The 10,940-nt window shown below is 37.3% G+C and overlaps 1 pseudogene; it reads right to left on the minus strand.

Annotated features, from left to right (window-relative positions):
* Positions 1-9,294: 9,294 nt before the first annotated feature.
* Positions 9,295-10,678, minus strand: LOC117707222 (phosphoglycerate kinase 1 pseudogene; annotated as a pseudogene).
* Positions 10,679-10,940: the final 262 nt, after the last annotated feature.

Consider the following 10,940-nt stretch of genomic DNA (forward strand, 5'->3'; position numbering starts at 1 on the left):
TAGGTTTGTAACTGAATGGTGAATTGGTTTTACATTTTATCAACTTTTAAAACATGTCTCAAGCATCATTAACATATCAAAATATTAATATTTTATTTATTGTTAAAGAATGATTAATTTTGCACAGAAATTGTACAAAACCCACAACGATCTTATAAGTACTTCAGGCAGCAGCCAATTAACATTTTCATTCTCAATTCAGTTGTTTTACTTATTGACACTGATGAGCATGGATCGATGCACAAAATCCTGTAATGGGGCACACAAACCTGACTCTGAGTTGAACAGGATGGTAAACTAAAGCAGATACATTGCATTTCAAGGTGACATAGCACATTTAATGCTCATTTATTTCACATATAGCTGCACATGAAACAGACAAAATTTCATTAAAAATGAATGCAACCAAAGAAAATAAACTAATATAGTATTTCATATGGGACTATTTTTGACCCATTAAACAGTGTGGAAGAATCTAAACACTTTCTAAGGATCCACGTGATGTTTAGAACATTTAGAAGTTTAATAAAGTTATCTTTAGTGCACAAAAAATATACTTCAGTATCTGGAAAGAGCTTAAGGCTCTTGAAAAGTCAAAATACACTACCACAAAATTCAAATGAATAATAAATGAATCTGAATGAACTTGTTTAAACTATTTAAGTAGGTGTCTTGTATGGTATGGTACCCTCAATTTCCAGCTAAGTTTAGTAAGCCTTCAAAAGTTCATGCAACCCTCCTCAATTCATCTATTCTCCATAACTCATTAGAGATTATACATTTATCACTTTGCTTTCACATTTAAACTATTTAGGCTTTTCTCTAACGGCAGTATATGAGCTAAGCATACTGTTTTGATAATTTCCACAATATGTAAATTAAAAATATTTTTGAAAAATTCTTGGATGTATACAATGTAACTTGATCATATTTACCACATTCTATCTTCCTCTACCCCTCCTTGTGATTCTATGTATATCTTTCATGAATTCATACCTTTATTATTTACTATTATTAAAACACCATGTTCAATAATTTGTGCTGATTCTTTGTGCATGAGTATGGGACTGTCCACTGGGACATGGGCAACCTACCAATAAACACATTACTAAAGAAAGTTGCTCTCCTTCCCTCAGCAACAATTTAATGTCAGTAATTTTTCTGTTATAGGTGGTGCTTCAGGAACCCATCTGCTATCCATGATAAACTTTGACTAGCTTGATTATTTATAGGTCTTGTGCAAGCAACTGCAGCTGCTGTGTATTGACACAATGTCATATCCAGAAGACAGCATCCCATAGCTCTTTGCTCTGCTCTCTGGCTCTTAAATTACTTTTGCGTCTTTTTCCATGATGTTCCTGACTTGTCATGGAATAGGTTTCTGTGGATGCCAATTACAGTTGCTCCACAGAAGGAACTCTATGTCTGATTTTGTAAAGCCAGTCAAACCCCAAACCCAGGGAGCCCATAAACCCTTGAGGAAACCCATTCTTGCTGTTTCTGTGAACAGTAATGTTGCCAAACTGACTTCTAAATACTTATGTTTATGTCTATAAATTTAGGCTTCTCGTATTTTTCAGTGGCTAATAGTTAATGCTATGAGTCTTCATAACAAATGAATATTTAAAGAACCTTTTGATGTCTGGCCCAATTATTACTAGTCTTTAGAGCATTAAATTTGATCCTGTCTTGGTTTTGTAGGTGCAATGCTTATGAGTAAAATAATTTATGAATGAGTGTTTCAAGTACATTTTTTGGTATTGTTTGTTTTTTGCTTTTGCTTTGCTTTGTGTATAATTGATAAAGATTTTTCTAGAAGAACACATGGTAATACTAAAACCTACCTTATATTAACCAAGACTGAAAATAATATGTCAGTAATGCACAAGTTTACATCAGGTTACAATTACTTGTCTTGGTCAAGATTGGTGCTTATGAATATATCAAATAAATCATAGAAGAGTTCTAATTTTCATGCTAAAAGTTCCCCTGTGATGTGCAAGAATGTAACCCCTTAATATTATTTAAGTGCAGCCACATGTATATGCTTAATACATATATAAGAAAACCTAAGATATTACAGTTTTCAAACTTAACCAAAATATGTTTCTTATACATCTGGATTGTATGTACATAAGACCAAAGAACTAAAAATAGATAACTGGGGATTAACTCAAATAAACCTTTCTGTAAAGGAATTTTATTTTTTCCCACTTCTACATTTGTCTTATTTCTTCTCTGATACTTTTCACTTCTAATATCTTAATGCATAGTTTGTTATTTTATTCCTGCTTCCTACACCTACCAAGATTAAAATTCAATGTAGAAATCATCATATATTAATCGATTAAATGAAATTTCCTGAGAATTACGTGAATTGGAAAATTAAGATATTTAAAAATTCTAACTTTAGTTATTTATGTGCTCAGAGACATTCTCTGGCATTTTCTTATTCCTCAAAAATTAAAGTGAATATTAAAGGAATCATTCTCTTTTCTTTCTCTCTTTCTTTGCTTCTTTCTTTGTTTGTTTGTTTTTTCTTTCTTTCTTAGTTTTTCCACATTTTTTTAAAAAATACTTCTTTTATTTTTTTACAGCTCAGGCATTGTTTTTTAATCTTTATTAAATTATTTAATTTAGTTACATTACCAATGTTGCCCCTTCACGATCCCTCCTCCCTGAATTCTTCACCCATTCTCTCCATTCTCTACCTTTGAGTGGGTGATTTCCAGCTTGCCCACCCATCCTTATATCACCGCCACTAGCACCCTTCTTCTCTGGGGCATCAATGGCAAGGTTGGGAAAAGCTCTTCACTTAACCCTACATCTGATAGAGAGCTAATATCCAAAATATACCAAGAACTCAAAAAGTTAGACTCCAAAACACCAAGTAACCCAATTAAAAATGGGGTACAGAGTTAAACAGAAAATTCTCAAAAGAGAAATCTCAAATGGCTACTAATCACATAAAGAGTTTGGGCATAGATTTTTTTTTCTCTTTTCACAGCATCTTCCTAGAGTCAAAAGCAAACTATAATTAATGCTCCAAGATATCTCTGTATAACCCCAACATGACTCATGTGTACCAAATTTGAAATTACTTAACTTCTGTTAGTTTCATTGGGTCTCTGTTTAGTTTCTGTTTCCATGATCTGTTCATTGTTGAGAGTGGGGTGTTGAAATCCACCACTATTACTGTGTGAGGTGCAATGTATGCTTTTCATCATAAAACAAAAGAATATACCTTTTTCTCAGCACCTCATGGTACCTTCTCCAAAATAGACCATATAATTGGTCACAAAACAGGCTCCAACAGATACCAAAAGATTGAAATAATCCCTCGCATCCTATCAGATCACAGACTAAGGTTGGCCCTCAATAATGAAAAAACAATGGAAAGCTCACATTCACGTGGCAACAGAACAACGCTCTACACATTGAAGACTTGGTCAAGGAAGAAATGAAGAAACAAATTTAAAAATTTTAGAATTTAATGAAAATGAGGACACATCATACCAAAACTTCTGGGACTCTATGAAAGCAGTGCTAAGAGGAAAACTCATAGCTCTACAAAAGTGCCTACAAAAGGAAACTGGAGAGAATATACACTAACAACTTGACAGCACACCTGAAAGCTTAGGAACAAATGAAGCAAATACACCCAAGAGTAATAGAAGTCAGGAAATAATCAAACTCAGGGCTGAAATCAACCAAATAGAAACAGAAAGAACTATACAAAATATCAACAAAATCAGGAGCTGGTTCTTTGAGAAAATAAACAAGATAGATAAACACTTAGCAAAACTAACCAAAGGGCACAGAGACAGTATCCAAATTAATAAAATCAGAACTGAAAAAGGAGACATAACAACAGTAACTGAAGAAATTAAAAAAAATACATCATCACATTCTACTACAAAAGCCTATGCTCAACAAAATTGGAAAATCTGAATGAAATGGACAATTTTCTAGATAGATACCAGGACCAAAATTAAATCAGGAGCAGAAAACCATCTAAACAGTCCCTTAACCCTTAAAGGAATAGAAGCGGTCATTAAAAGCATCCTTACCAAAGAAAGTCTGGGACCAGATGGTGTTAGTACAGAATTCTATCAGATGATCCAGGAAGACCTAATACCAATTCTCTTCAAACCATTCCACAGAATAGAAACAGAAGGAACACTACCTAATTCATTCTATGAAGCTACAATTATGCTCATAACTAAACCTCACAAAGACCCAACAAAGAGAAGTTCAGATCAATCTCCCTTATGAATGTTGATGCAAAAATATTCAATAAAATTCTCGCAAACCAAATCCAAGAACACATCAAAACAATCATTCTTCATGATCAAGTAGACTTTATCCCAGGAATGCAGGGATGGTTCAATATTCAGAAATCCATCAATGTAATCCACTACATAAACAAACTCAAAGAAAAAAAACCACATGATCATCTCACTAGATGCTGAGAAAGAATTTGACAAAATTCAATATCTCTTCATATTAAAAGTCTTGGAAAGATCAGGAATTCAATGCACATACCTAAACATAGTAAAAGCAATATACCGCAAGCCAGTAGCCAATATCAAACTTAATGGATAGAAACTTGAAGCAATCCCATTAAGATCAGGCACTAGACAAGGCTGTCCACTCTAACACTACCTATTCAATATAGTACTGGAAGTCCTAGCCAAAACAATTAGACAACAAAAGGAAGTCAAAGGGATATAAATAGGAAAGGAAGAAGCCAAAATTTCACTATTTTCAGATGATGTGATAGTATACTTAAGTGACACTAAAACTTCCACCAGAGAACTCCTAAACCTGATAACTTCAGTGGCTGGAGATAAAATCAACTCAAACAAATCAGTAGCCTTCCTCTACTCAAAAGACAAACAGGCTAAGAAATTAGGGAAATGACACACTTCATAATAGTCACAAATAATATAAAATATCTTGGTGTGAATCTAACCAAGCAAGTGAAAGATCTGTATGACAAGAATGTCAAATCTCTGAAGAAAGAAATCGAAGAAGATCTCAGAAGATGGAAAAATCTCCCATGCTCCTGGATTGGCGGGATTAATTTAGTAAAAATGGCCATCTTGCCAAAAGCAATCTATTGATTCAATGCAATCCTCATCAAAATTCCAAATCAGTTCTTCATAGAGATAGAAAGAGCAATTTGCAAGTTCATTTGGAATAACAAAAAACCCAAGATAGCGAGAACTATTTTCAACAATAAAAGAAATTCTGAGGGAATCGCCATCCCTGACCTCAAGTTGTATTACAGAGCAATAGTGATAAAAAACAAAACAAAACAAAATAAAACAAAACAAAAGAAAACAAAACCCTGCATGGTATTGGTACAGAGACAGGCTGGAAGATCAATGGAATAGAATTGAAGATCTAGAAATGAACCCACACACCTATGGTCACTTGATCTTTGATAAAGGAGCTAAAACCATCCAGTGGAAGAAGGACAGCATTTTCTACAAATGGTGCTGGTCCAACTGGAAGTCAGCATGTAGAAAAATGCAAATCAATCCATTCTTATCCCCTTGAACAATGCTCAAGTCCAAGTGGATAAAGGACCTCCACGTAAAACCAGCTACACTGAAACTAATAAAAGAGAAGGTGGGGAAGACCCTCGAATCCCCTAGGCATAGGGGAAAAGTTCTTGAACAGAACACCAATGGCTTATGCTCTAAGATCAAAAATTGACAAATGGGGACCTCATATAATTGCAAAGCTTCTGTAAGGCAAAGGACCCTGTCAATAGGACAAAAGGGCAACCAACAGATTGGGAAAAGACCAATCTTACATCTGATAGAGGGCTCATCCAATATATATAAATATACAATATATTGGCTCTATCTAATATATACAAAGAAATCAAGAAATTAGACTCCAGACAACCAAATAACCGTATTAAAAATGGGGTACAGAGCTAAACAAAGAATTCTTAACTGTGGATACTCGAATGGCCGAGAAACACCTTAAGAAATGCTCAACATCCTTATTCATTAGGGAAATGCAAATCAAAACAACCCTGAGATTCCACCTCACACCAGTCAGAATGGGTAAGATCAAAAACTCAAGTGATAGTAGATGCTGGCGAGGATATGGATAAAGAGGAACACTCCTCCATTGTTGGTGGATTGCAAGCTGGTACAACCACTCTGAAAATCAGTCTGGCTTTTCCTCAGGAAATTGGACTTAGCATTACCTGAGGATGCAGCTATACCACTCCTGGGCATATACCAAGAAGATGCTCCAACATATAACAAGGACATATGCTCCACTCTGTTCATAGCAGCCTTATTTATAATAGCCAGAACCTGGAAAGAACCCAGATGTCCTTCAACAGAGGAATGGATACAAATAATGTAGTACATTTATACAATAGATTATAACTCAGCTATTAAAAATAATGAATTTGAGAAATTCTTAGGTAAATGGATGAAACTAGAAAATATCATCCTGAATGAGGTAACCCAATCACAAAAGAACACACATGGTATTTATTCAGTGATAAGTGGATATTAACCCAAAAGCTTGAAATAGCCAAGATTCAACTCACAGACTACATGAAGCTCATGAAGAATGAAGACCAAGTGTGGGTGCCTCGGTCCTACTTAGGAGTAACAAAATACTCAGGGAAGCAAATATGGAGACTAAGTGTGTGAGAGAAACTGAAGGAGGGGCCATCTGGAGACCATTCCACCTGGGCATTCATCTCATGTGCAGTCACCAAAGGTAGACACTGATCTGAATGTCATGAAGTATATGCTGACAGGAGCCTGATATAGCTGTCTCCTTAGAGGTCTGCCAGAGTCTGACATATTTAGAGGCAGATGCTCACAGCTAACTACTGATCTGATCTTCCCAATGGAGAAGTTAGAGAGAAGACTGAAGGAGCTGAAAGGCTTTGTGGCCCCATGAGGAGAGCAACAATACCAACCAACCAGAGCTCCCCAGCGTCTAAACCACCAGCCCGGGAACACATAGGGAGAGACCCATGACTCCAGCTATATTTGTATGAGAGGATGCCCTTGTTGAGCATATGTGGGAGAGGAGATCCTGGGTCCCATGAAGTCTGAACACCGAGTAGGGGTGAATTTGAGTGGGGAATTGGGGGGAGGTGGTATTGGGAGGTAAATGGGGACACATCCTCATCGAAGCAGGAGTAGGGGGGATGGGATAGGAGGTTCCTGGGTGGTGGGGGGATGGGGTAAGGGGATAAAATCTGAAATGTAAATGTAATATAATAATAAAAGAAATTACTTAAATATCATAAATATAAAAATAAAAGAGATCAATCTTGAACAGAGCTCCATGAGGTATGTATATGCATTTACTGACAAAACTTTTTTGGGGAGTGGTGGTAGCACCATACTGAAGAGAGCATTTCCTATCAAGCACTTTTGAGTGCTCAGAAAGGATCCATTTCTCCATAGCATTTTACTTAAACACTGTGTAGGTGACACTGCGATGAACCCATCAGTGTGATGTATAATATAGATGTTATTGCACATAATAGAAACCATCCATTGGGCATAATGGACTTTTGTTGCCTGCATGCTGGCACCAAGCTGATATAAATGTGCTTTTATGTATTTCCTCTTAAAGGGCCAATGTAGCTTCATGCTTTATTTTTTGTAGAAGATTTAGTGAGCATCTCTCTTTTAGTAGCTGCCTTCTATATGCACCCCAGGATCCCTGATAGCTCTAATTATATACTGCACTCTTTTCTCTTCCTTCCTTGCTGTTCTTGGCCATTGCTTTGCTTGTTGACATTTAAACAGTGGAAGCTGTTTATAGTTCATTAAACACTTTAAGTTGTTGTTCTAAAGTTGTATCCTTTACTCGTATTTCCATATCATTGCCTGCTGTTGTCACAGGAAGACATGCAACAAAATTGGAAAAGAGTAATCAGATATGCACACTATTGTGAATAAAACCAAGTTACTCACGTGAGTCACAGAGTCTGACTCTATACTATGTTTCATAGGGCATTTAGCATAATATGTTTAGACTTTTATGTTTTTGAAGAAGACATTTCATGTTTCTTTCTAAAGCAGCAATTTTCTTAGTTACAAATACTTCTTAAATATAAACACTAGCCAAAAGGAATATAAGCTCAGATGATGATATGATGCAGCATAGGAAATGTGACTGTTAGAAATCTATGCATTTTCATTTATTACCATAGTAGAAGATGTAACTTTTCCAACAAATAATCCATTAGAATGGTACAACTGTCTAATGAAAGAGTTATTGGTATTCAGACTACCAAGGAGAATGCAAGAGACAATAATGGGAATTGAAGAAAGGCATCCCTTTGGTTTTCGTTTTGTTTCTTTGTTTTTGTGGGATTTTTGTCTGTTTGTTTGTGTTTTGTTTTGTATTTGTTTACTTTTACTTTTTATTTTTGGACTAGGCACACTGGGACTGCTGTTTCTTGAAGTTCTGGAAAAGGCTTTGTGTCAGTCACTGCACTAAAAAACTACATAGACTAGAGTAAATTGCATTCACTTCTAAAAGCAGTATAATCATCTTATGAATATAGTTACAGGTTACAGGTTTATTGTTTTTATTTTTTTATATTTTAGTTGCTTCAACAATTGAAAAATATGCCTACAACATATTAGCTTATGAAGAAAGATTAATTTAAATTATCACATGGTCTGTGCATATATATATATATATATATATATATATATATATATATATATATATATATTCTTTATTTACATTTCAAAAGTTATCCCCTTTCCTGGTTTTCCCTCTGCAAAGCCCCTATACTATCTCTCCTCCCCCTGTTTTTATGAGAGTGCTCGCACACCCACCTAACTACTCCCACTTCAGTGCCCTGCCATTCTCCTACCCTGGGGTACCAAGCCTTCACAAGACTGATGGAAAGGCCATCCAGAGACTGTCCCACCTGTGGATCCATACCATATACAGACACCAAACCTAGACACTTTTATGAATGCCAAGAAGTACTTGCTGACAGATACTCTCCCCCCCCCCCCACACACACAGTGGACATCTTTATTGTTTACAGCTGGAGTTTCATCATATTTCCATGCTGAGTCATGAACAGTGAGTGACAAAGCTAACCAGAGGCTACATACATCAAAGAGAGCTAAACTTGTACAGCTCACTTCCTTTCACAGGCAGAATATAAATAGATGCCCTCTACAATGCACAATGGTTTTAGTCTCTAAGGAATTGAAATGGGATCTTGAAGAATGTAGACAAATTCCGATGCAGTAAAGACAAGCTGAGATGCTGTGCAACTGTTTAAGGGTTCCTGGTGCTGCATCTTGGTGAATCTTGCACTAACACCAAATGGAGATTCGGAAAGCACTAGGTTCACTTAGGGGCTGTGCACAGGAACCAAAGGCAGAACAATACTAAACATTGCTGAGAGCATCCACCCCAGGTAGGACTTTAACTTCCAGGAGCTCTATCTAGACTGGCACAGCCCCCAGTGCTCACATGGCTGACTTTATCCTCTGTGTTACATTTGACACATCAAGTAGCAGTGTCTCTACCAACCTAGATGCACCCTAGTGATGCAACTCCTAGAAGTGGCTTTCACCACCTCATCCATGAGTGACTTGGTTCCCCTGGCAAAGGATTCCCATTCAAATAGCCCAAGACGACCATTCCAAACAATCTGCTTAACTCGGGGCCACAGCCTCAGCATATTTCTTGCTGCTCTTCAGTACCACAGTCCAAGCCCAGCCAGCCAGCAGGTATACCGGAGGCCACAGTAGCTTGACCAGTCTTGGCATTCTCATTAAATTTGTCAGCAGTGACAAAGTCAACAGGCAAGGTAATCGTCACACCATTTTTCTCAGCTTTGGACATGAGATCTTTGACAATCTTGGCTCCTTCTTCATCATACAGAAATGTGCCAATGTCCATGTTGTTGAGCACCTTAAGGAAGGTAAAAGCCTTTTCACCACCAATGATCATCTCATTGACTTTGTCTAGCATATTATTGATCAGCTGGATCTTGTCTGCAACTTTAGCTCCTCTCAAGATAGCCAGGAAGGGTTGCTCTGGACTCTCCAAAGCCTTGGCAAAGTAGTTCAGCTCCTTCTTCATCAAAAATCCACCAGCCTTCTGTGTCAGCTTCACACCCACCATGGAGCTGTGGGCTTGGTGTGCATTCTCAAAAGCATCACTGACATCTCTAGACATCTCCTAGTTTGGACAGTGAGGCTCAGAAAGCATCAATTTTTAACCTTGTTCCTAGAAGCATCTTTTCCCTTCTCTTCTTCCTCTACATGGAAGTGGAGGTTCTCCAGCAGGATGACAGCCCAGCCGCTGGTTTGGCACAGGCATTTTCAACTTCTGGGCCCACACAATCCTTCAAGAACAGAACATCCTTGCCTAGCAGAGACTTGAGTTCTGAAGCAACTGGCTCTAAGGAGTACTTGTCAGGCATGGGAACACCATCAGGCTGACCCAGGTGGCTCAGAAGGACAACTGACTTGGCTCCATTGTCCAAGCAGAGTTTGATGCTTGGAACAGCAGCCTTGATCCTTTGGTTATTTGTTATCTGGTTGTTCTTCATAGGAACATTGAAGTCCACCGTCATCACGACCTGCTTCCCCTTCACGTCCAGCTTGTTCAAAGTCAGCTTGTTAGGAAGCAACATTTTGGCAATACCATGAGGTTGAGAGGCCCGGAGCTGAGAAAGAGGCCAGATACTCTTAATAACTATAAGTGGGAATTGTTCCATGCTTAGAACATGGCTCTTTATTAGAAATGAAAGCAAACTCCCAAGAAACCAAATTTAAAGCAGGAAGAACAACATAGGAAAAGGTGGTTTCTAATTTACACTGTCTTTCCTGATGTTTGCTCTAAGGGCATCCAGAAGAAGGAGATTCATGTCCAAGGGATATTAAAGTATTGCCATG

Source organism: Arvicanthis niloticus, chromosome 4 (assembly GCF_011762505.2).
Source record: "Arvicanthis niloticus isolate mArvNil1 chromosome 4, mArvNil1.pat.X, whole genome shotgun sequence".
Classification (NCBI taxonomy): Eukaryota; Metazoa; Chordata; class Mammalia; order Rodentia; family Muridae; genus Arvicanthis; species Arvicanthis niloticus.